Consider the following 26,094-nt stretch of genomic DNA (forward strand, 5'->3'; position numbering starts at 1 on the left):
AATATAATTATAAAATATTTGTATTTATAATTATATTCAATAAAATAGAATATTATATATAATTTATATATATAAAATAAAAGATGAGTTTCTAAAATTTTAAGCATTTATTCAAACAAATTAAAATACAATAAACATAATTCAATATAAGGTTAGGCAAAGACAAAACAAAGAATTCCTAGAAGAAACAAAAATGGCAAATAAAAATGTGAACAGGGACTCAACCTTCTAAAAATAAGAGAAATACAGATTAAAACAATAATGAACTAGCAGGTTGGCAGAAACTTAAAAGGTTGCCAATATAAAGTATTGGCGAGACTGTGGAGGAACAAGTCTTCATACGCTGTAGGAATGTAAACTCATATGGTCACACTGGAGAGCAATTTGACTTCTGTACCTTCCCTAAAGGAACTCTTACACATGATGCAAGGAGACATGCATGAGATTGCTGGCTGCAGCATTGTCTGTAATAGCAAAGATCAGAAACAACCTAAATGTCCATCAGTAGGAGAATGGATAAATATGATACAATCACACCAGGCAAAGAAGGAGAGTGATCCCCAAGAGCTGGCATATAAACAGGGTGATTCCTATGACTGCCCAGCTTACTGCCTTGAGAGAATTTCCAGGTTGCGGTGCAGAGAAAAGGAACCCAGGCAGAGCCCAGTGGACTCCCTGATTTGAAGAGATGTAGCTAGAAGTCTGAGAAGATCAAGACAGCTGGAAGTCACAGGACAGAGTCCTACAGAGACATCACAGAAAGGGTCCCTGGAGATCATGGAATGTCCCCCTTGACTACTCAGCATAACACTTACTGATAGGTACCTTCATGTTGGACATTACTCAAGACTGGGGAAAGGGCAACTAGAGGAAATACGTGAGGGGATTAGAGGGAGCAGTACCTGGTGCTCACTCAGGGCCAGTAACAGCGCTTGTTCCTACCAGGGAGACTGGGAAAAAAACCTTACATTTCATGGGCATTTGGTAGAGTGTACAGAAGAGTTTTGCCTCAGTAGTGGGAAATAATTATCTCTAGACTAAGCAAGCACTGTCTCAGGTCGTCTAACAGATCTTAAAAGCAAGACCCAAAAGAATGAAACTCTTTTCAAGTAACTTAGCTGCACCCCAAGAAGCTCAAGAAATACAAATATAAGCTATAGAAATACAAAAATATCCAGTACCCATCAAGGTCCATGCACAATGTCTGGAATACAAAGACGGCCAGGCTTACAAGAAGGAGGAAAATGTAGGCTCATAATCAGGAGAAAAATTAGTCAATTGAAACTGACCCAGAACTGACACAGATGTTAGAATTCACAGGGAAGGACATTAAAACTTTTATCATAACTGTATTCCACAGGTTCAACAAGCTAATCAGAGACATAGGAAATATTAAAAACCCAAAATAGAACTTCTGGAGATTAAAACTGTAATACCTAAAATGAAGTATACACTGGCTGGGATTAACAGCCAATAAGATATTGCAGAAGAAAAGATTAGTGACTTGAAGACATAGCAACTGAAAGTGTTGAAAATGAAACTCAGAGAGAAAAAATAATTTTTTTAAAAAGTGAAAATTAACTGTGGGATAACTTCAAGTCACCTAGTAAATATGTAACTGAAATCCCTGAAATGGAAAGAAGGAGGGGAACCAAAAAATGTCTAAAGAAACTGAAAGTTTTCCAAAGTTGATGAAAACCTTAAACTAACAGATCCAAAAATCTCAGGGAGTACCAAGCACCAGAAATATGACCACAATTTCACCAAGGCACAGTATAATCAAATTGCTCAAAGCCATGGACAAAGACAAAATCTTAAAGCAGCCACAGGAAAAAAGACACATTACAGAGGAATAAAAATAAGGATGACAACAGATTTCTCATCCATGCAACCCAGGAGACAGTGGAGCATCTTTAAAGAATAGAAAGAAAAAACTGTCAACTAGAATTGTATACCCAGTAGAAATGTCTCTCAAAAACAAAGACAAAATAGGCTTTTTCAGACATACAAAAGTTGAGACAGTTCATCTCTGGCAGACCTATATTACAGGAATTGTTAAAGGAAATCCTTTAGGCAGACAGAAGATGACACTAGATGGAAATTTCGATCTATGCAAAGGAATGAAGAGCACCAGAAGTGATGAATATATGGTTAAATAGAAAAGGATATTTTTCTTCTTATTAAGAGTACTTAAAAGCTCATAGATTTTTTAAAGGAAAATAGTAACAATGTATGTGGGGTTTATACTATATGTAGGGGTAAAATTAGTGTCAACAATGGCTCTAAAGCCTAGAGGGGAAAAATGGAAGTATACTCTTCTAAGGTTGTTATGCAGGATTGTTATAATGTCATTTAAAGATATACTGTGATATGTTAAAGATTTATACAATAAATTCTAAAGCAACCACCAAAATAACACAAATAAGAGTTATGGTTCATAAAGCCAATAAAGGAAATAAAATGAAGTCAGAAATAATACAGCTTGGCAGTTTCCTAAAAAATTAAATGTACACCTACTATATGATCCAGTTATTCCACATTTAGTTACTCACCTAAGGGCAATTAAAGCATATTTAAAAGACATGTACATAAATGTAAAACCTAAAACTATAAAACTTCTGGAAGAAAAGAGAAGAAATTTTTGTGACTTTGGGTTAAGCAAAGATTTCTTAAGTACAACACCAAAAATACAATATCAATTTAAAAATGGAAATATTGGAGTTCATCAAATTTCAATACTTTTGCTTTTCTAGAGAAACTTAGAATAATGGAAAGACCAGCCACTTCTGGGAGAAAATATTTGCAAGCATGTATCTGACACAGGACTTTTATCCAAAATGTAAGAAGAACCCTCAACACATAAGGAAACAAACAACCCCCCCAAAAATGGACAAAACATACAAAGAAACACTTCACCAAAGAAGATGCAAATAAGCACATGAATAGATGGTCATGTCACTAGGCTTCTGAGAAATTCTAATTAAAACTATAATGAGCTACTACTTAACACCTGTTAGAAAGGCTAAAATTTAAGACTGACCATATCACGTGTTGGCAAGGATGTGGAAGAACTGGAATTCTCATACCCTGGTGGTTGACATGCTAAGGGGTACAATCTCTTTGGAAAACCATTTGGCAGTTTCTTAAAATTTTACATATACACCTACCACATGATCTTGCTATTCCATGTATTTACCCAAGTTTTTAACAAGCATGTGTCCAGACAAAGACTTGAACACTAATGTTTACTACAGCTTTATTTGTAATAGCTGTAAACTGGAAACAACTCAAATATTCAACAGGTGAATAGGTAAAAATATTGGGGTATACCTTTATAATGAAATACTATTCAGCAATAAAAGGAATGGACTCTTGATACACATAACAATGTGGATGAATCTCAAAATAGTTATGCTGAGTGAGAAAGGCCAGAAAAAAAAGAGGACATACTGTATGAGTCCACTGATATAAACCTATTGAAATTCAAACTATCTATAGTGACAGAAAGCTGATCAATGGGTTCCTGGGCCTGAGGATGGGAAGGAAGAAGACATTACAAAGGGAAATGAGTCACCTCTGGGTGTGATGAATACACTCGCCACATGGAGCCTGTGGTGACGCTTTCATAGGTGTATGCCTATGTCAAAACTTGTCAAATTGTACACTTTAAATATGTGCAGTTGATTGTATGACAATTATTCCTCAATAAAGCTGGTTTTTATTTAAAGAATGGATACATGCCAAACTCTTAACAATGGCTGATAATGGCTATCTCTGGGCAATGGGAAAAGGACCAGGATTGGGAGAAAGTAATACTTACAGGAGACTTTAGCCTTGTCTGTAATGTTCTAATTTTATAATATAAATATTAATTTATGTATACCTTATTTAATTAAAAATTTAAATAGAACACTTAGAAATGATTTTCATAAATGTGCCTGCATAACAAAATCAGTCTTGCCCCTCCACAAACATTGTTTCACAGATTGATCTGTTTGCAAAGCTTCAGTCACCTGAAAAAATTATCTTCACTTTTCTCATTTTCCAGACTATAAAATGTTCAAATAAATATGAAAATTAATAGTTGATTTTTTTGTGCTTTTTATAGAATAAATGGTGATTAGCATATTTGACTTAAGACTGTTCCTATATGCAATTGCACCATTAGCGTTTCATTCCTTTGTGTTACATTATTTTGATCCCTTTTATTTATTTAATTTTAACATCTTTATTGGCATATAATTGCTTTACAATGTTGTGTTAGTTCCTGCTGTATAACAAAGTGAATCAGCTATACATATACATATATCCCCATATCTCCTCCCTCTTGCGTCTCCGTCCCACCCTCCCTATCCTACCCCTCTAGGTGGACACAAAACACCAAGCTGATATTTTGATCCCTTTTAAAAGGCAAACAGTTTTATGCTATTATCAATTAGTTTTATCCAATCAGGTTTTCTCTGGGGAATATGGGAACATGGGAACATTGTGAAAGAGGGAAATAATGAAGAGGAGCCAGAAGATGGAAATGCACCGAAAGGGAAGGTAGGGGGCACCAAAGGCAAACAAGAGTGCAGAGAACCTATGCATGAATTACCTCAAACCAGCACCTGTAACGGAGCTGTTTCAGTGAAAGGAACTAGTACTTCTTCATCAGTAATTTACACTGGGCACCATCAGCATGGAGTGAAGTTTAAATCAGTTGAAACAGAAGGGCAAGTTTAGGTTGCGCATTATAGAACAGAATTTCTCAAAGGTTAATAGAAGTTAATGGACCTTTCTTTTGTGGTCGTTAAGAACTTGCATTTCAGAGATGCCCATCAACAGTAATTCAATAAAAGCTCTCTCAGTTTCAGAACTCCTCAATTCTTTTGTAGAGAAAGGGGATTGTGCTGTTAGTTGTTTCAACAGGCAACTTTCTGTGGTGCTCAGAGATTTTCCATTTCAATCAGGGCAGCTGTGGAAAGAGGCCAGTCCCCATCTCTCTCCTCCTCGCCCCCTGCCACAAAGGATCTGATCAATTATGAGTAATACAGTCATTTTTTAAACAGAGTTTGAGATTGAGGATTATGGATGTGAATTTTGGATCTAAGAAGAAAATTAAACAAAAGAGTAATTTTAAGTGCAGAAAGATATACTTCATTTTAGCTGAAGTATAAATAAGAAATAAAGGAAAGGTAGTAGCACCTAAATGTTCAATGACAAGAGAGTGGTTGAATTATGATACATTAATCATGACCACAAAAGTATATCAATATAACAATAAAATAGTCATTTTGTTTTCAAATACTTAAAACTATTTAATGGTGAGCAGGTAAGGAACTTGCAAGTCATCACTCCTTCCTAACAACAAGTAGACAGTTCAACAAACTGAAGCATCAACAATTCCTCTTAGATTCATCAGAGGAGTGATGTCACAGAGCAAACTGCTGTCCTTAAAACTCAAGAGACCAATGGGCCAATACAGGGAATTGCAATTTACCAGAACAGAAACACACAAGCAGACACCTCCATGGGAAGGAGTACCAGGGTAGGAAAACCTGAACCGCAACTGACAAACTGCTGAAGGTCTCAGTGTAGACCAATCTGAGAGAGAAAAACTCTGGGGGCGGTGGGCGCACATTTATGAGTTTTACCTCCAGGATTTTTTTTTTTTTTGGACGCGTGGCTTGCAGGATCTTAGTTCCCCAACCAGGGATTGAACCCAGGCCCACGTGGGTTCGGCAGTGAAGGCCCCAAGTCCTAACCACTGGACTGCCAGGGAACTCCCCTACCTCCAGGATTTTGACGAGGTTCTCATGCTGAATATCAGCAGGGGAAGTAGGAAAAGGAACCATTTTGAAATACCCAGAGCATTCTGTTTTTAGCAAAACCTGCCCTCCAGAGAAACTATTCTACCAAAGCCTAAACTATCGGGGTTTTATCAGAGGCTCGCCATCCTGGGGGAAGGAAATGCCCAACTCCAGCTGCCTCTAACCTTTCCCATGGCGGAAAGGAAACACCCAGCTCCGACCCACTCTAGTGTTCCTGTCTCGCCTAAGCGGGAGAGGGGACTGAGAAGTATTTGTGAAGTTCACAGTCCAGAGGCACAGGCTCACTAAAAGACTGAGACCTAATCACAGGACTAGAGATACTTCCCTTCCCCTCACACCTCACCACCACATCATTAAAGGCCTATTTACTGCAGTTGCGTTTGCCGAGTACATCATGTCTGGCTATCAAGAAAAAATCACAAGGCATACTAAAAGGCAAACCACACAGTTTGAAGAGACAGAACAAGCATCAGAACTAGTCTCTGATATGGCAAGAATGTTGGAATTATCAGACAGGGAACTGAAAACCACTATGACAATACGCTAAAGGCTCAAATGGAGAAAGCAGACAGCAGGCAAGAAGAGATGGGCAATGTAAGCACAGAGATGGAAATTCTCAGAAAGTATCAAAAAGAAATGCTAGAGATAAAAAAAACACTATAACAGAAATGAAGAATGCCTTTGATGGGCTCATTAGTAGACTGGACATGGATGAGGAAAGAACCTCAGAGCTTTAGGTTATGTCAATAAAAAGTTCCAGAATGGAAAAGCAAAGGGAAAGAAGACAGAAAACAAAAAAGGACCAAAATATCCAAGAGCTGTGGGACAACTACAAAAGTTTTACATAACATACATACATGTAATGGGAATATCAGAAGAAGGAGAAAGAGAGAAAAGAAGAAATATTTTAAGTGACAATGATTGAGAATTTCCCCAAATCAATGTCAGACACCAAACCACAGATCCAGGAAGCTCTATGAGAATGGCTAAAATCCAAAGCACTGACAACATAAAATGCTGATGATGATATGGAACAAAGGGAACTCTCATTCATTGCTGGTGGGAATGCCAAATCTTGGAAGCAACCAAGATGTCCTTCAGCAGGTGAATGGATCAATAAACTGTGGTACATCCAGACAATGAAAATTTATTCAGCAAGAAAATGAAATGGCTATCAAGCCATGAAAAGATATGGAGGAAACTTAAGTCCATATTAATAAGTGAAAAAAATCAATCTGTAAAAGCAACATACTGTATGATTCCACCTATGTGACATTCTGGAAAAAGCAAACCTATGGAAATAGTAAAAAGATCGATGGTTTCTAGGGGTTACGGAGGAGGATAGGATGTGTAGGCAGAGCACAGAGGTTTTTTAGGGTAAACCATTCTGTATGATACTATAATGGTGCATACATATCATGACACGTTTGTCAAAACCTACAGAGCACAACACTAAGGATGTAAACAATGGACCTTGGGTGATAATAATGTGTCACTGCAGGTTCTTTGATCGTTACAACTGTAGCACTGTGGTGGGAGGTGTGGACAGTGGGGAGAGGCTGCGTTGACGTGGGGACGGAATAAACGGGAACTCGCCATACCGTCTGCTCGACTTTACTGTGAACCCCAAACTGCTCTAAAAGATAAAGTCTTTTTAAAAAAAAAAAAACAACTTTGTAATGCAAGACAATATAAAACAAGAATGCATATCAAGAGAGAAATAATATTTAAATAGGGACAAAGAGTGTGCATAAGACATACCTAAGGATTTGGGGTGATACATTTGTAGCAAGTTCATACGGTCATTAGCAATTGTTTACCTGTCCAAAGCAGAGGTAACACAAATAAATAATAATGAAAATTCAAAAATAAAACACTGAAGATGAAAATGCCATCTCTGGGCTCTTAAGAAATGGAACAAAATTGTTTTTCCTCCAACGCTTCTTGACTTTACAAAGGCTGTGGGAAATGAAGGGACAGAATGGAAATTCAACTTTATGATTTTTAAAAGATCAGATAATATGTCCTTCTACAAAGAAGGCCCCTCGGGGTAATGAAGAAACGGATATGGTAGCAGAAGGTGTAAAAATGCTACTTTCCCTTCAGTTCACACTCCCTGAAGCCCTGCTACTTAGTAGACAGTCATTAATGACTTGATGGGTGGCCAATGGTACTCTTTTAGATTCTTGAGATATTCACTAAGGAGTCTTGGTATTCCTATAGTAAGTGAAGTTCGTGAACCAATTTTTTTTTAATATGTGAAAAAATGTCTACACTGCAAATATTGGCAAATAACTGAAGCTTTTGAAGAGAATATTTTAATCAGCAGAGAGGGTCAAAATGGCAAAGTTTCAGGATGGGAGCACCTACATTTAATATAGGGGATATTTAAAAGATTTAAAGCCTTTTAAAAGATAGTTGACTGTTTAAACAAAAATTGCAAACTCACTCAGAGAATCATCACATTATTTATTTGTGAAACACCTCTTCTCTGCTTGCTTGTGTGCCAAGTGTTTGACCGGTTAAGAGTACATTAAGTTAGGTAAAGTCGTAATAATTATCAGTGTCTTAAAACACATTGTAAACTTCCTTTTTTAATAACTTCCCACCCTATAGTTAGAGAAATTTATTTGTGAAATACCTCTACTGAAATGAAATGTCTCATTACTGTTACAAATTTACCACGGGGGAGAGGGGATTTTCTATTAATGAAGTGTCGAGAAGGGGGGTGCCACTGACAATCATAAGACGTTTTGGAGAAGGGGCGATTTGGTTGCAGAAATTTGAAAGCAGTCAGGTAAGACAGAGCCATGCGCTGGAGGAATTTTTAAAGTTCCCCCCCAAAAAACAATGACCAAGAATTCAAGTTTGCTATTAAAGGTATGGCATGATTACAAGGAAGGAGAGAATGACATGGTCAAAATTACATTTGAAGAAGATGAAAGATTTGACGCAGTAGGTCCATGTAGATTATAAATTACTGGGTATAGAGTATATAAAGGGTACAGGAAGGAACATATTTTCACCTTATCTGATCAGAAAGTGGTTGAAGCCTGAATTAATGTAGAGAGAGGAAAGGTCTGGGAAATATATGGAAAAATATCCCCAGAACTTAACAACAGCAATAATAAGGGCTACTTTTATTGATCTAGATCCCGTGCTAAGCACTGCCTGTGGTGGGCAAAGGCGAGTCCATGGGAGCTAGAGGACAACCATCTATCTGTTCAGGATCCAGCGTCTCCTGGGAGCCAAGCCTGGGGTGCAGCACTGGAGCTGAAAAGGCTCGGTGCCCTCAATGCTCTTTCCTTCTTCACAGAACGGTGGGGTGGGGAAGATCGGCAAGTCTACAGTGCCATGCGACAGGCTCTATGATAAGGGGAAATGAAGGCTGCCAAGGGTTGGAGGTGGGAGGGAGCCGCTAAGTTAGGAGCAGATTTCCAGGGAGGTGATGGTTGAGTGCCACCTTGAAGAATGAGTGTGAACGTGCCAGGTTTTCAAAGTGGCAGGAGGCGGCACTGTGCATTTGGGAAACTACAGCAAGTTCAGGACGACCTCGGCATCTGGTGTGAGGAGCATGGATTGGAGCCAGAGGCTGGTGATGGAGGCTGAGCCCAGAGCATGGAATGGAGGTGAGATGGTTTGTATACCATGCTGAGGAGTTGGAATACTACACTGTAGGGCAAGGGGAGCCACTGGAGGATTTAAAGTAGCAGAGTCATAATCACAGTAAAGAATTGAATTGAATCTAAGCTTCTGTCAATGGCAAGATACACCATTTTTATGTACTGCTAAGAAATAGAAACGCTGTCACTTGAACTATGATATACCATCGAATGCAAGATGCAAGCCACTTTAAGGGACATTAAAATTGGGAGGAAAAAAGTAAATCTTAGAACCTATAAATTATGGTAATAGAACAATTAAGAAAGGGTGACCGTTTGAATCAACAAACAGGTGATTATTGCTCACTAGGCGCTCCACACTAAGTCTTAGAGAGAACACCTAAGAACACCTGTGCAAGGTGTCCTTCCGTTCCCAAGGCTCCACAGCAGTTAGACCCAAGGTACAGAGAGCAGCCAGTACCTCCAGGCATGAGGTGCCATGGCACAGACTCTACCAGCAATGGCCTTTCAGAGAGGAGAGGCTGACCTGAGGTGGGGCTGAGAGGGGGACTCTCTGAAGTGAAGAATACCTAACGGAAGTGGGAGGTGGGAACCTAAGATGATTGACACACAGAATTGGGGTTGACGTTTCTATACACAACCGTGTGACAGTCTATGAAATTCCACTTCCCAGAGATCTTGAGACTCCCCAGAAGTTCAAGTATTTTTCATTTTGGACAGAACACTCACGATAAATATGACCCATTCGAGTTACTGCTTCACTTTTCAGAAATGTTTCTTGGGGTTCATTGGCACAAGCAGAAGGTTTTGATACTCCAAAAGGGAAGTCCGGATGGAAGCAGGGCACAGTGTTTATGACAAACGCTCCACTGGGAAGAGAAGAGATTAAAAGCCAGACCAGCCTGACCTTGCAGGATAGGTAGGGTTGGTCTGGCAACCTCGTAGGGAGGAGGAGGAGCAGATGGGAAGTGCCCATCTCAGGCTGAAGAGCTAGTAAAGACGGGAAGACCCCTCCTGCAGAGACCAGGAGGAGGAGGGTGGGGCATGCTGGGAGGCCCTCGGCGTTCGCCCGAAGCAGGCACCGAGGAGTCGCGTGGATACGGGCAGCCCTGTAGGCCCTCCTTCCTTTTTCAGGCCTGGCTGCCTGGGACCGTTACCTGTCGCTCACTCCAGCTGGCTGAGGCCGTCACGTTCCTGCCCACCTGCTCGCTGCTGTTAATGACCGACGGGAGTGACGCTGGTCAGCACCCTGTGGCTTCGCCTGGCTCAGCTCCTTGAGGGCCAAGCACGTACTGAGCGACAGATCAATACAATCTTAAGCCCTGAAATAGAGTGCGACCTCTGACTTGTGAAAAATTGTGTTGGAGGGAGAATAGGGGGAAGAGGAAGATCCAAAACTTGTATAGGAGGTAGAAGTAAAGCAGCTGGACAGTGGTGAAACTTGGCCTTGTACAGTAATGAGATATTTTGTTTGAAACTTGATAGAACAGTAAGGAACCATCGTCAGGCATTTCGCCCCAGCATGACCTCGTTATTGTTTTTGTCCATCACAGGCAGTGAACCTTCCTGAAGAATGAGGAGCCATGACCTAGGTTTTGGTATGACTTGAGCAGCTGGAAGAGTCATCAGCTCACTCCCAGCAAGGGCCAGCTTTCTGCATACACATTCCCGGGCTTCTCCATTGACCCCCTGGCTTCTAGCTTCCCTTTGGGATGTTGCTTTTCCCCATGGGCCCTCAGGCCTGTCTGACTGCCCCGAGCACTCCACTGTGGTTTCCCAAATGTAACTCAGCTTATTTCCCACCAACAAAATCTACCAGTGCTGCTCCTTGGTATCAGAACCTTAATTAATGATGAAAGGCCATATGTTACGGTGTCAATGGTTATAATATGTTGCCCTTCTCTGAGAATATAGTATTTTAAATTAGAGCCTTTATGCCTAAAATAATTAATCAGCAAATCTTTTTGTCTGTAAAGTAAATGATAGGTAATCTTATAATCTAGTCATCATTTCATTAAAAAGGCATATCCCTTACCGCAAAAAACTTACATATTCTTGGGAAGACATGTACAGATAGTGAAATGAAAATACATATAGCTGGATAATGGATTGTCGAATGCTTGATACAGACAGTAAGTGCTATAAAAAGTTTAGAGGAAATAGAAATATGAGAGAAAGAGATCCTTTTGAGTTGTAAAATTCACAAGAATAACAAGGGCAAAAAGTATTGTTAAGCCTTTGAATGACTGAATGGGGAGCTGCGGTGAGGAGAGGGAGGAACAAATATTATGCAGATGAGGACACGGTGTGGATTGCTGCATAGTGAGAAATCAAACAATAGTGAGGGAACATGTGATTAAAATAAAGATTCTTATGGGAGATAAGGTTGGAAAGAGGTGGAAGAGCCCAAGTAAGAAAGACATTAAATGCCAGCCAGAGACTTGTTTGTCCTTTTGAAGGTGGTAAATATTATGGGTTATATGATAAAATTTTACAGTTATAGAAATTAATTTTATTTGGATTATAAATGTTTTATAACAGGTATTGGGATTGGGAATTAAAGACTACAAAAATCAATGTTTCATCTTGTTCCTTCTAGAGAGCACATCTACTTTTCAGCATTATTTCTTCAATTATAATATAATCTGGTTTTACACAATAAACTTCTTTCTTTTTTGCAGAATATATGCTTTAATACAAAAGTAACCTAAACCTGTAGTGAAAGATTATTGATGGGAAGGACAGGATTCTAAAAAGAACAACATCTTGGTATAATATTTAATTTTAAAACTAAATGGACCATCAATATTTATGGTAGGGGTTTTATTTATTTTTGGCTGCGTTGGGTCTTCGTTGCTGCACATGGGCTTTAAAAAAAAAAATATTTATGGTAGGGGTCTTAACACTTTATGTTTTTTTCCAGTTAATTTCTATCAAATGTCTATCTACAGTAGTGTCTGAACAGTCCTCTTCTTATAAATTAATAAACCAAAAAAATCTTAATCCAAAAGCCCCAATTTGGGTTTTGAAAAATATTGCCACTTTGTTAATGTAGAATTTAGTATTACACACAAACTTAGATATTATCAACCCCAATCACAAGAATATAGTGAACAGTTAAATGGATAATTTAATCAGCAGGCACTAGGCATAAATTTTGGTGCCCTCTGTTTTTCTGGAATCTTGATTTGTTGATTTCATAAAATGTTTAAGATAGTATCTTAAAAAAATAAAACACACCCTTAGTTTCTATTTCCAGCAAAGATGGAGTAATATGGACTCAATTTATTGTCCAGCCTGAAACAACCCCCCCAAAATAGACAAGATATATGAATCAATGGTTTTAAAGACGCTCCACATCAAGGAAAGAAGAACAATGATCAAAAAACAAAGGGACAAAAAACAAAGAAGGTGAGCCCTATGATTATCCCCACTTACTACCTTGAGAAAAATTTTAGGCCATGGTGCTGAGTGGAGAAACTGAGGTAGAATCTGGCAAACTTCCTGCATTGAAGAAATGGAGTTATGAGTTTAGGGAAACCAAGGCAGCTACTGTCCATAGATCAGAGTACCAGAGAGGAGAGGGCTACACGGAGAGACAAACCTGGGGATCCTCAGAGGGTCCCCCTCATTACTCAGTTGAGTACTAATCAGCACATGTGTGTGAGGAATCCACACAAGGCCATAGAAGGAACCATCAGAAAGGACTAGAGTGAACCGTGACTGGTGTCCACAGAGGGCCAAGCACAGTGCCTGTTCCCACAGCCAGACTGGAAAAGCTCATAATTCACAGGGCATTAGGTTCAGGAAGGTCTTATCTCAGTAGTGAGGAAGAATTAGCCCCTGTCAGAGCACTACTCCCGACCTGCCTAACAAATTTTAAAAACAAGAACTGAAAGATCCAACTGTTTCCAAGAACAACACACAAGAAGATTTATAGGAATACAAAAATATCCAGCACCCAAGAAGGTAAAGTCACAATATCTGGTAACAAATCAAAAATTGCCAAGCATGCAAAGAGGCAGGAATATATGACCCATAATGAGAGAGAAATAAATCATAACTACTATAGAACTAACACAAATGTTAGAATTATATCCATTACATTTAGAATTACACTTTTATGTCATTAAATTTATTCCACACGTTCAAAAAGTTAGAATAAGCTTAGAGTTAGAATAGAAACGGGGGACATATTTTTAAAATACCTAAATCAAAATTCTAGAGAGAAGAAAATAACAATGTCTAAGTAGAAAAGTACACTTAGATGGGATGAAAGGCAGAGTATACCTTGCAGAAGAAAACATTAGTGAATTTGAAGGCAATAAACACTAAAGAAAGCAACACACTGTGAGAAAAATAATAGTAACAGAGAATGAAGACAGCATCAGTGAGTTGTGACATAACAGCAAGCAGACTAATACATGGATAAATTGAGTCCCCCCAAGGAAGGGGCAGATAGAAAAATATTTGAAGAAATAATGGTCAGATATACACACTACTATATATAAAATAGACTAATAAGTACCTACTGTATAGCACAAGGAACTCTACTTAACACTCTGTAATGACCTCTATGGGGATAAAAGCTAAAAAAATGAGTTGATATATGTATATGAATAACTGATTCACTTTGCTGTACAGCAGAAACTAACATAACATTGTAAATCAACTACACTCCAATAAAAATTTTTTTAAAAAAAGAAAGGTCAGAATTTTTCTAAACTTGATTAAAACTATACACCTACAAATCTGAGAAGCTCAAGGAATTCCAAATACAAGACCTATCAAGAAAAAGAAACCAAGTCACATCATATCAAGAAATAAGGAGAAATCAAGCAATAAAGAGAAAATCTTATACATTTGTCAAAACCTATAGAAAGGCACAATACAAAGAGTGAGTTCTAAGGCAAACTATGGACTTCAATTAATAATAATGTATCAATATTGGTCCATCAATTGTAACTAATGTATCACACCTATGCAAGATGCTCACAATGGAGAAACTGTGTAGGGGTGGCTGGTGGGAGGAGGGGATTTGTGAAAACTCTCTGTACTTTCTGCTCAATTTTTCTGTAAACTTAAAACTGCTCTAAAAAATCAAGTCTGTTATTTTTTTTTTTTAAAGTAGCCAGACAAGATAGATGTAACATATAGAGAAACAATGATAAGGATGACATTGGATTTTTCATAGGAAACAATGCAAGCAGGAAACAGTGGAATAACACCTTTAAAGTACTGAAACAACAAGAAATCAAAACCTATCAACCTAAAATTCTATACTTAGAAAGATATCTTTCAAGAATGAAGATGAAATAAAGACATTTTCAGTCATACAAAAAGCTGAAAGAAATCAGCAGCAGCAGGCCTATACTCCGAGAAATGTTAAAAGAAATCCTTTAGATAGAAGGAAAGCAATTATTGATAGAAATCTGGATCTACACAAAGAATGAAGATCAGTGGCAATGGCAACTACATGAGTAAATATATCTTTTCCTAATGATTTAAATCCTTTAAAAATATAATTGGCTGTTAAATAAAATTTACTACAGTGTATTATGATAATACAATATATACATATGTATAAGTAAAATACATGACAACAATGTCTCCTGGCATGCAGGCCAGGAGGAAAGAAATGGAAATATATTATTATAAAATATACTGTACATGATATGGTATAATATCATTTGAAGGTAGACTGTGATAAGTTAAAGAATAATTGATAAAACAAGTAGGCAGAATATCAGCAACAATATAGCAGACTGGAACAACACTATTAATTATTTTGACCTAATTGACTTTTATAGAACACTCCGTTCCTTAATTGCAGAATACATGTTCTTCTCAAATCCACACAGCACAACAGAATCCAATGGATCATATTATGTACCATAAAACAAGTCTCAATAAATTTAAAAGGATTCAAGTCATAAGAAGCAGGTTCTTTGACAACAATGAGATTAGATTACAAATCAATAACAAAAACATCACTGGAAAATCACCAAATATTTAGACACTAAATAACATACTCCTAAATAACCTAAGGTACAAAGGAGACATCAAAGGAGGAAAATTATAAAGCATTTTGAACATTTTAAGTTAAATTGAAAACACAACATATTAAAATTTGCTGGGGGGCTTCCCTGGTGGCACAGTGGTTGAGAGTCTGCCTGCCAATGCAGGGGACACGGGTTCGAGCCCTGGTCTGGGAAGATCCCACATGCCGCGGAGCAACTGGGCCCGTGAGCCACAACTACTGAGCCTGCGCGTCTGGAGCCTGTGCTCCACAACAAGAGAGGCCACGATAGTGAGAGGCCCGCGCACCGCGATGAAGAGTGGCCCTCGCTTGCCCAACTGGAGGAAGCCCTTGCACAGAAAGGAAGACCCAATACAGCCAAAAAAATAAATAAATAAATAAATAATAATTAAAGGTGCTAATAATTAAAAAAAAAAAAATTTGCAGGATGCCATTAAAGCAGGTTTTAGGGAGAAATTTATAGCACTAACACCTATATCAGAAAGAATAATGTCTCAAATCGAAGACCTTATTTTCCTTAAGAACCAGAAAACAAAGGAGCAAATAAAATGCAAAGTAAGCAGAAAAAAGGAAATAATAAAGATTGGAATGGAAATTAATACAATATAAAATAAAAACAAAAGAGAAAATCAATGAAACTAAAAGCTGGTTCTTTGAGAAGATCAATAAAATTGATAAACTTGTAGCCAGAATAACTAGGAAAAATTATTTTCTCTCTGAAGATATAAATTGCCAATATCAGGAATGATAGAGGTGACATCACTACAGATTCTACATATATTAAAAGGAAAATGTGAACAATTTTATGCCAATAAATTTAACAATTTAAACAAAATGGACAAATTCCTTAAAAGATACAAATTACCAAAGCTCACTCCAGAAGAAACAGATAATGGGAAAAGCCCTATATCTGTTAAGGAAATTGAATTTGTACTTAAATACCTTTCCACTGGTGAATTCAGTAAAGTACCAGTAAAGTAAGAAATAATCCAAATCTACACAAACTCTTCCAAAAACATGAAAATGGAGGGAATGCTTTCTGACGCATTCCATGAGTCCAGCATTAGCTTAATGCTAAAACCAGAAAAGACATCACAAAAAGTAAAATTATACAATATATTACTTAAACATAGATGTAAATGTTCTAAACAAAACATTAGCAAACTGAATCCAATAATACATTAAAAGGATAATACATCATGACCAAGTGGAGTTTAGCCCTGGATATGAAGTTGGTTCAGTGTCCAAAAATCAATGAATGTAATACACCATGTTAACAAAGTAAAAAAGAAAAGCCATATGGTCACTTCAATAGATGCAGAAGAACATTTGACAAAATTCAACATCCGTTCCTGATGAAAACTCTCAGTAAACTTGGACTAGAAGGCAATTTCCTCAAACTGATAAAGAAAATCTTCAAAAAAGCTATATCTAACACCATACTCAGTGATGAAAATATGAACGCTTTCTTCCTAAACTCAGGAACAATACAAGGATGCCCGCTTTCACCACTTCTATTCAACATTCTACTGAAGGTTTCCGCTAGTGCAATCAATCAAGAAAAAGAAATGAAGGTATTCAGATTGGAAAGGAAGTAAAACTATTGTTATTCTTAAATGACATGATCATCTATGTAGAAAGTGTGATAGATTCCTCAAAAGAACTACTAGAACTATTAAGCGAGTTTAGCAAATTTGCAATACAAAATCAGTATACTAAAATGAATTATATTTCTGATTACCAGCAACAATCATAAATAAAACTAAAAAGTATAATTTATAATAGAATTTAAAAATTTGAAATGCCTATGGATAAATCTAAGGATATAAAAGGCCTGTATGCTGAAAACTAAAAAACATTGCTGAGAGATGTTAAAGAAGTTATGAAGAAATGGTTACCTTTTTCATGGGTTAGAAGACTCAATTTTATTAAAATGTCAATTTTCCCCAAGTTGATCTTTATATTCAAAGCAACTCCAATCAAAATCCCAACTAGTTTTTCTGTGGAAATTGAGAAGCTAATTCTAAAAGTCATATGGCAATGCAAACTTTATAACTAGTCAAATTGCCAAAGAAGGACAGAGTTGGAGGGCTAACACTATCTGATATCAAGAATCTGTATACAGCTACAGTAATCGAAACAGCATGATATTCACTTATATGTGGAATCTAAACTATGACACAAATGAACTTATCTACAAAACAGAAACAGACTCACAGACAGAGAGAACAGACCTGTGGTTGCCAAGGGGGAGAGGAGCTGGGGGAGGGATGGATTGGGAGTTTGGGACAAGCAGATGCAAACTATTATATATAGAGAGAATGGATAAACAACAAGGTCCTACTGTATAGCACAGGGAACTATATTCAATATCTTGTGATAAACCATAATGGAAAAGAATATGAAAAAGATTGTACATATATGTATAACTGAATCACTTTGCTGTACAGCAGAAATTAACACAACACTGTAAATCAACTATACTTCAATAAAATAAATTTTTTTAAAAAGCATGATATTGGCATTAAGATAGACACAGAGATCAATGGAACAGAGTCCAGAAAGACACTTACACATATATGGATAACTGATGTTTGATAAAGTTACTAAGACAAGGCAATGGAGGTAGGATGGACATTTCAACGAATGTTGCTTTTACAACTGGATATCCATCGCTTAGAGAAAAAAAAAAAAAGAATTTGGATCCATACTTTACACCACATACAAAAATTAACAAAAAATTGGTCATAGATCTAATAAAGCCTAAGACCATAAAACTTCTAGAGGAAACAAAGGAGAAAGCCTTTGTGAACTTGGGTTAGGCATTTTTTAGGTACAACATCAAAAGTGCAATCCATAAAATAATAATAAGATGATAACTTGGACTTCATTAAAATTAAAAACTTCTGCTCTTCAAAAGACACTGTTAGAAGAATGAAAAGACAAACCACAGACAGAGGGAAAATTTGCCAAGCATCTATCTGAAAAGGGACTGGTATCCAGGATAAATAAAAATTTCTCAAAACCTGAGAATAAAAAAACAACCCAATTAAAACTGAGCAAAAGATTTAAGCAGACATATCACCAAAAAGATATACAAGTGGCAAATAAGCACATAAACAGATGATCAACATCATGAGTTATTACAGAGATGCAAGTTAAAACCACAATTCTATACCACTATGTAACTTTTAGATGGCTAAGGTTTGAAAAGATGACAATAGCAATTATTGGTAAGTACTGGAGCAACAGGGACTTTCGTATACTGCTTGTGAGAATATAAAATGACACAACCACTTTGGAAGTTCATTGGCAATTTCTTTAAAAAGTTAAACCTACATCTATCATATGATCCAGCCATTGCACCCCTAGGTATTTTCCTAAGAGAAAAGAAAGCATCATCTATACAAAAACCTGTACATAAATGTTCACGGAAGCTTTGTTTATAATAGCCTCAAACTGAAAACAACCCAAATGTCCATCAATAGGTGAAAGGATAAACAAATTGGGGTACAACTACACAAAAGAACACTACTGAAAAATAGAAAGTAACCACTGGTACACAAAACAACATGGATGAATCTGAAAGTAATTATCCTGAGTGAAAGAAGCCAGACAAGAAAGAGTACATATGGTATGAATTAATGTATTTGTATAAAACTGCAGAAAACGCAAAGTAATCTATAGTGACGTAAAGGAGATCAATGTTGCTTGGGGACAGGTGGTGAATGGTGAGAATGGGGAAAGGGGGAGGGAGGCATTACAGAGGATTATGAGGAAACTTTCCGAGGTGATGGATATGTTCGTTATCTTGATTGTGGCGATGTTTTCGTGGGTGTATACATGTCAAAACTTATCAAATTTTACACTCTAAAAATGTGCAGTTTATTGTGTCAATTATATCTCAATAAAGCTGTTCTTTAAAAAAACTGAAAATTTGAGAATGTACGGTGTGTCACTGCAGGACCTGCTTCCAGGCTCTGGTAACTGGTAACGCTGCCTCTCCCCCGTCTCACTAGCATCCACTTCCTTCCTTCTTTCTTCACCTCACTGTCCAGTTTCTCTTCTCAGCTCCTCCATCGTCAGTGTAAAAAAAATCCCTAAATGAAATTTCCTCTGTCCTTAACATGAAGTTGCTTCTGTTTGCCTGGCAGTACTGTCTGATATATTTGATCATCAAGCAATAAGTATATTTAATATATATATAAATATGTACCTATGCTGGTGCATATACACCTAAGCTAGTAGATGTCGGTCTGTGTGACCTTACAAGAATGTCAAAAGACCTCATTTTCTCTCTTTCCAGGCTCCTGGGTGTCTGAAATCCCCACTATTAGCGTCACTCCTTGTTGGCCTTCTAGAGAGATTGTGCATTTATCCTGGTGGTTTTTTAGTGGTTAAAAAGGACAGTGTGGGACTTCCCTGGTGGTCCAGTGGTTAAGACTCTGCACTTCCACTGCAGGGGGCATGGGTTTGATCCCCGACTGGGGATCTAAGATCACACATGTCTCGCTGTGTGGCAAAAAAAAACAAAAAACAAAAAACATAGTGTGAAGCCAGTCAGCCAGTCAGGGGACTAAGTAGCCAGAGGGGCGAAGGTGAGATGATGTCAGAGAAGAGATGGTAGTAGGATAGAAAGGTTCCAAAGGAGTGGTGGAGAATTTGACAATCAAGTGTACCTTCTTCACAACCATGCTCAGAGCCATTTATTAATTCATTTTAAAAAACGAAAAATATATTCCTTGCATGTTAACACAAATAATGTATTTTTTATGAAAGCAACTACTTTTTCCAAAACAAAGGAAGTAGTAAGAAGTGTAGCAAAGTTTTATATGTTTGCAAATCTCCTTGTGACTGGCTTAAGAGAAGACAGCGGGATTCTCATATTTGTCTCTGAATTCAATCTCTTGTGATATGTCGTTTTGCTTGAAATATATCAGGAAAATCCAGCCTCACATAGATATACGGTAGGAAAATGAAGGGTTATTTTATTTTATTTCTTTTAAAGTCTTTATTGAATTTGTCACAATATTGCTTCTGTTTTATGTTTTGGCCTTTTGGCCCTGAGGCATGTGGGGTCCCACCTCCCTGACCAGGGATCAAACCCACACCCTCTGCACTGGAAGGTGAAGTCTTAACCACTGGACCGCCAGGGAAGTCCCCCCAGTGAAGGGTTATTTTAATAGCATTTTTAAACAGTTTTGAATATTCTTCTTTTTTTTTTTCTTAAAAAAAAAGTTTATTCTTTTTATCTTTATGAGGAATTAACAGCTGACAACAATATCTAATTAATACTATCTATAATGGGCAATTTTTAGTTAAGAAGTTCTCCTTCGCTTTGAAACTTTAACTGAATTTTGAAATGTTAACCATAAATGTGTAATAACTGCTCTACTACAAAATTTATAAGTCACATTTCCAATGCCCCTCTTGCCTCAATGAAAATTACTGAAGGTCCTCCTTTATCATCAAAGCTCAAAGACATTTATGCCATGGCATATGGTAAGTAGATATGAAAACTGTTTATCATCATGTAGTAAGTTACACAAGATTCCAGTTCAAGTTGATAGACAAAACATAAACTAGATTTAAAGTGCTGTATTAAAAAACAAAAACACAGTTTGCATTTTGGGGTAATTAAAATGTAGAGACCTAACACTAAAAAGAATGAAAAACGCATATAAGATTATCATTCTGTTTAGCTCTTTTTACTCTAAGCATGTAGTCTTATTCCAAACACGACAGTAACCTGGTCAAATTTATGCTTAAGGCGTTTATCCATACTTAACCAGAGGTTTCAGAGACGATAATACCAGTCAGGTATTCTGAATTCTTTTATGTTAAATAGGAACATTTTCTCAATAGCACTCTTAAGTCACTTCTCATTTATCTTCCTCCTTAAGAACTGCATAGGCTTGTTTTAAATAGTTTAAATACCTGTAATAAACTACAGTTTGCTAAGAGTAGAGGTACTCTGGTTACTGCTTAAAATGATGTGGCCAGAGGAACAGCAAGCATTATTAAATATGAATGCAGTCCTTACCAACACGAATTGAATCTTTTTTTTCAATAAAAATGCTAGTCCAAAAAGTCTCATTCTATAAAGATTTATCGTTTCCAAATCACGGTGAAAGGAACTTAAGTAATTTACCAATTTTGTTTTCTCCTACGTGCCTTAAAGATACCTCACTAAAAACTGGTATCTGACACAATAGAATGACATATGCAGAATGTAATATTGTAGTGACAGTACTGAGGTTGATTGTTACAGACATATTTAAACTCTGAGTATTAAATGGTTACATCCTAATTATTTATATAGAACATTGGTCCAATAACAAAAATAGAGAACAGCAGCTGAAAATTTATCTCATTCAATGTTCAGAGATAAAAGGGTTAACCATTCTTTCCATTATTTTCTGCAGATAAGTCCTTTTTTTTTCATATTTAAATCTGACTGCAACTGAATTCTGGCATTTTTCCAAGCTACTGTATGAAGAGGATATTGAAGGCCATCACAATACAGCATGCTACAACATAAGGACTCTTCCGTTCACCATTTCTGGCACACTTCCAAAATATACCCAACAACCCAGTTTTATTTCTGTCCAGGAGGCTGGGTGCCAAGGATCGGATATAAGCACAGGTACATATAAGTAGCAAGATTACAGTGAACAGATTCTGAAAATTGAAAATGGCAGACATAGTGAGGCCGGCGAAACCCCAGCCACATCACCCTTCTAGGCCCAGGCAAATATTCTTCTTTGATACCAGATCAGAACTTGTAAAAAGAAGCCTATGTTCAGCAATTAATGTTCCAGTTCTAGTACCTTATTTTAATTGGGAATGACCTAGATATTTAATAAACTTCTACCATTTAGCTTAATTTAGTAAGACTCTTCAAGTTACCAAAATCTGGAGAGATGATTTTTTTTTTTTTTTTTTTTTTTTTTTGCCACGCTGTGTGGCTTGCAGGATCTTAGTTCCCAGACCAGGGATCGAACCCAGGACCCCAGCAATGAGAGCACTGAGTCTTAACCACTGGACCACCAGGGAATTCCCTGGAAAGACTATTTTTAAGTAGATATTCCTAAAACATAATTATTTGTAAAGGGTTTACCTAAAAACTTTTATCTCATTTACATTAATTTATTTATAAAAATTTCATGATACCAAGTTATTTTTCTTGCTGACAAATTTTGCAACAGATATAATAAGATCTTATTTGACTTCTAGTAAACCGAGGTACAATAAAAGTATTATACTTAATGTTGATGACTCTAAAGACATGCCTGCATTAATTAAAGCAACAAACTTAAATATCAATTATTAATTTAATGTTGAATATTTCCCAGTCACATGAACCTGAAATTTATTTGGATTAGTTTCTTTTATATTTCTGAGAATTTATATATTCCTTTAAGTCAATTAAATAGTGCTCGTTTATGAATTAATTTTTGTAATACCATCTATAGGTAAAGATATATCATATCTATAATGTATACACAGACACAATCAGAGATCTCACAGCTTCATTTTTAAAACTTAGTCATGAATCAGATATTACAATATAAAACTCAGTAGTTTATAAATAACTTTTAGAATAAGTTAAGTTTATTCACTTGAGTTCCAAAAGGACTCTTTTTCCTTTTTTTCCCTCAGTCTCAGGAATTGGAGATGATAAGATAAGAATTCTTGAGAGCACTGGTAGAACATTTACATCTCAAGGCACAGGGGGAGAAATGCAAGCTCCTCTAGAAGGACTTGTTCTCTTAGGGTCAGTGTTCTGAAACAAAATGTTTTATAAAGCTGGCTTTCTCTAATTCTAACTGCATATGCAATAAACTGGTGTTGGAATGTCAAAAGAGCCCCATGTGGCCATTTTCAGGGTGAGATTTTCTTTAATTCCTAATTAAGTACTTGTAAGTGTAAGTTTCATTTGTACATAAACCTGGCTGGGGTGTTAGTTGGAGGCTGGTTTTCTGATGTCCCTTGTTAATGAGAGACATTAGGCCAGACACCCACATAATCACCCACTCCACACCTCTCAGTGTCTTTCAATTGAGCAAATCCAAATCTTTCCACCAGGCTCCCCCAGTATTTTTTAACTGGGGGACACTTTTCCCCAGTGTCTTTCAACTGGGTGCCCCCAGTATCTTTCAACTGGGGGGCCAGGTACTTGTAATACACCACCAAATAAAACTCAAGATCATGAACCAATAATCGGGAGATCAGAGAACCAGGAGAGACTCACCCAAATTCATGTGGACTTGCCAAAGAGGGAGATGGACACAAGGGGCCCTGCTGGTACCAAGGCTCCAGATCCTTGTAGAGTTCAGGCAAAGGAGAGAAGTCTGCTCCAGGTCCCTTCATGGTTGCCAAAACTGTCAACTGAAATAAAAATGCACAACATGAGAGCTGTGAGTTTCAGTTTTATTTGGGGACTTACTGAGGACTATAGGCCAGGAGACAGCCTCTCAGATAGCTCTGAGGAACTGCTCCAAAGAGGTAAGGGGGTAGGTCAGTATATGTGTGATTTTGGAGAAGGGGTATGTGCAATTAAACACACATCTTGGTAGAACGTTACTGCTAGTCATTAAGCACAAATATCTTAGTTAATCATTTTAGTACTTTCTAAGTATAGGAAGATGCAAGAAATTGGGTTTGTAACATTTTCTCTTGAAAGTATCTAACTAACTGAAGCTCTTTACTGCCAGTTTTCCCAGAGCACAGAGTGCCTCATTCCTTATCTCCCTGAACTTCTTTCAGGGTGTGTTGAAGGTCAATGACTGCACTGGCTAATGACCTAATCCCTGTAAAGCTGAATTGTGAGAGACATTCTCTAATTGGCAATATTTTATACTAAATGTATATCATATTGTTTTTCACTTGGTCCTTAAAAAAACTCTATGATTTATTATTACAATTTTACGGATGGAGGAACTAAGGCTTAGAGGGGTTAATTAATTTGTCCAAGGTCACACAGACCAACAAGTGAAGATGCTGGGATTTGATGCTAAGTATGGTCTCCAACATTCTAGCCTTTTCTCTTACTCTGACATTTTCACCTAAAAATCCCTGGGTTTCTCATGGTACTTTAATGTGTGTAAGTCATCTGTGCACAATCCAGGAATTGTTTCCTGGGTAGGCGCTGCAAAACCTACTTGGCATTTGAGGTCAGTACATTAGAGGAATAAACTGCGCTGTATCTAGGCTTTTAAGTATCTAAATGATTAAGAGTTCGTTTTCAAAGGAGAAAAATAACAGCCTTGTAAAACGGGATTACCAACGCAGTGCTTGGTATCTTAGAATCTTTAAGCCTCAGAACACAGAGAGCAGAAGAGAAAAAAAAAACATTTCTAGCTACAAGAGAACTAATGAGCTCCCACGGAAAGAGCCTGTCTTTTTGCTAAGCAACACCAAAAGCTGAATATCTGGTGCCTGCTCTCTGGGCAAAAGGCAGAAAAATCAAGGGACGAAAAGATACCACCTCGTTTAACAGACACTTAGAGCATTATTACACATTTCCGCAACTTTACCAAAAACAGTCTCCATTTTAAACACTAACCTTAGTCTAACATCTCTTTGTGTCAGCAAGTGTCTTGTGCATGGTGGGTGCTCAGCAGCCCCACAGTCTCAGAGTGAGAATAATTTTTACCACCACCTAACATAGCTGTGTGCAGATACACATGAGAAAGGAAGGCCAAGAGATGAACAGCTGGCCTGAGGTCACACGGTTCTTTTCAGCAGAGCTCAAACAGAGCCCAGGTCTGTGGTAGGTAGAAAGTAACCACCCTGGGCTCTGCTGCCTCAGTTGAGGGCTCAACTCTAACATTTAGTGATAGTTACCCGGGCCAGAGAAATTGATCATGCCCAACTCACAGAGTTTATAGTGAAGGGTCCTGTGATACTCTAAAGGAAAGACCGGCCATCTGGTACATGAGCTCTCTGTAAATTCACTACCCTTAGTGCCATTATTACTGACCAGCTTCTCTGAGCACCTTCTACCACACAGCCTGCCAGCTCTTTCAATAATGTCTTGAAGGCGACCAGACTAGCCACTCCAAAGTATGACTATTTGGCACATGGATTATTTTGAGCTACAGGGAATTGAGAGCCAACAGATGCACGAAAAGTTCTTTACCTCCCCTTAACTGACTATAATATAAATTTCCTCTTTTGCAAAGGAAATGTACATTTACAAAGGAAATTTCTGGGACTTCCCTGGCAGTCCAGTGGTTAAGACTCCACACTTCCAATGCAGGGGGTGCGGGTTCCATCCCTGGTCGGGGAACTAAGATCCCACGTGCCATGTGGCATGGCCAAAAAATAAAAAAACAAAAACAAAAACAAAAAAAAGGAGATTTCCATTTGTAAAGTTGCCTCAGTGTCAGGAAGATGGCTACACCCAGAGACAACTCTTACAATCTGAGACTATTAGCTGCACAAGACAACCTTTACATATTTCCTCCCCTCAACTTCTTCTAACCTGACTCAACTCTCCCAGAAGTCCCAAACTTCTTTTCCTTTGTTTAGCCTAAGATGATATTTAAGCCTCAATCACTTGGCCACCATCTTGAGTATATTTTCCTTGTGAGAGTCCCACACGTCTTTTGTC

General features: G+C 37.5%; 1 pseudogene across 1 annotated transcript; it reads right to left on the reverse strand.

Moving 5' to 3' along the window:
* Nucleotides 1-16,449: 16,449 nt before the first annotated feature.
* On the reverse strand, nucleotides 16,450-22,664 carry LOC309635431 (protein kish-A pseudogene; annotated as a pseudogene). Its single transcript has one exon. The product of its transcript is annotated as a protein kish-A pseudogene (transcript).
* Nucleotides 22,665-26,094: the final 3,430 nt, after the last annotated feature.

Source organism: Balaenoptera borealis (assembly GCF_965194805.1).
Source record: "Balaenoptera borealis genome assembly, chromosome: 10".
NCBI classification, from domain to species: Eukaryota; Metazoa; Chordata; class Mammalia; order Artiodactyla; family Balaenopteridae; genus Balaenoptera; species Balaenoptera borealis.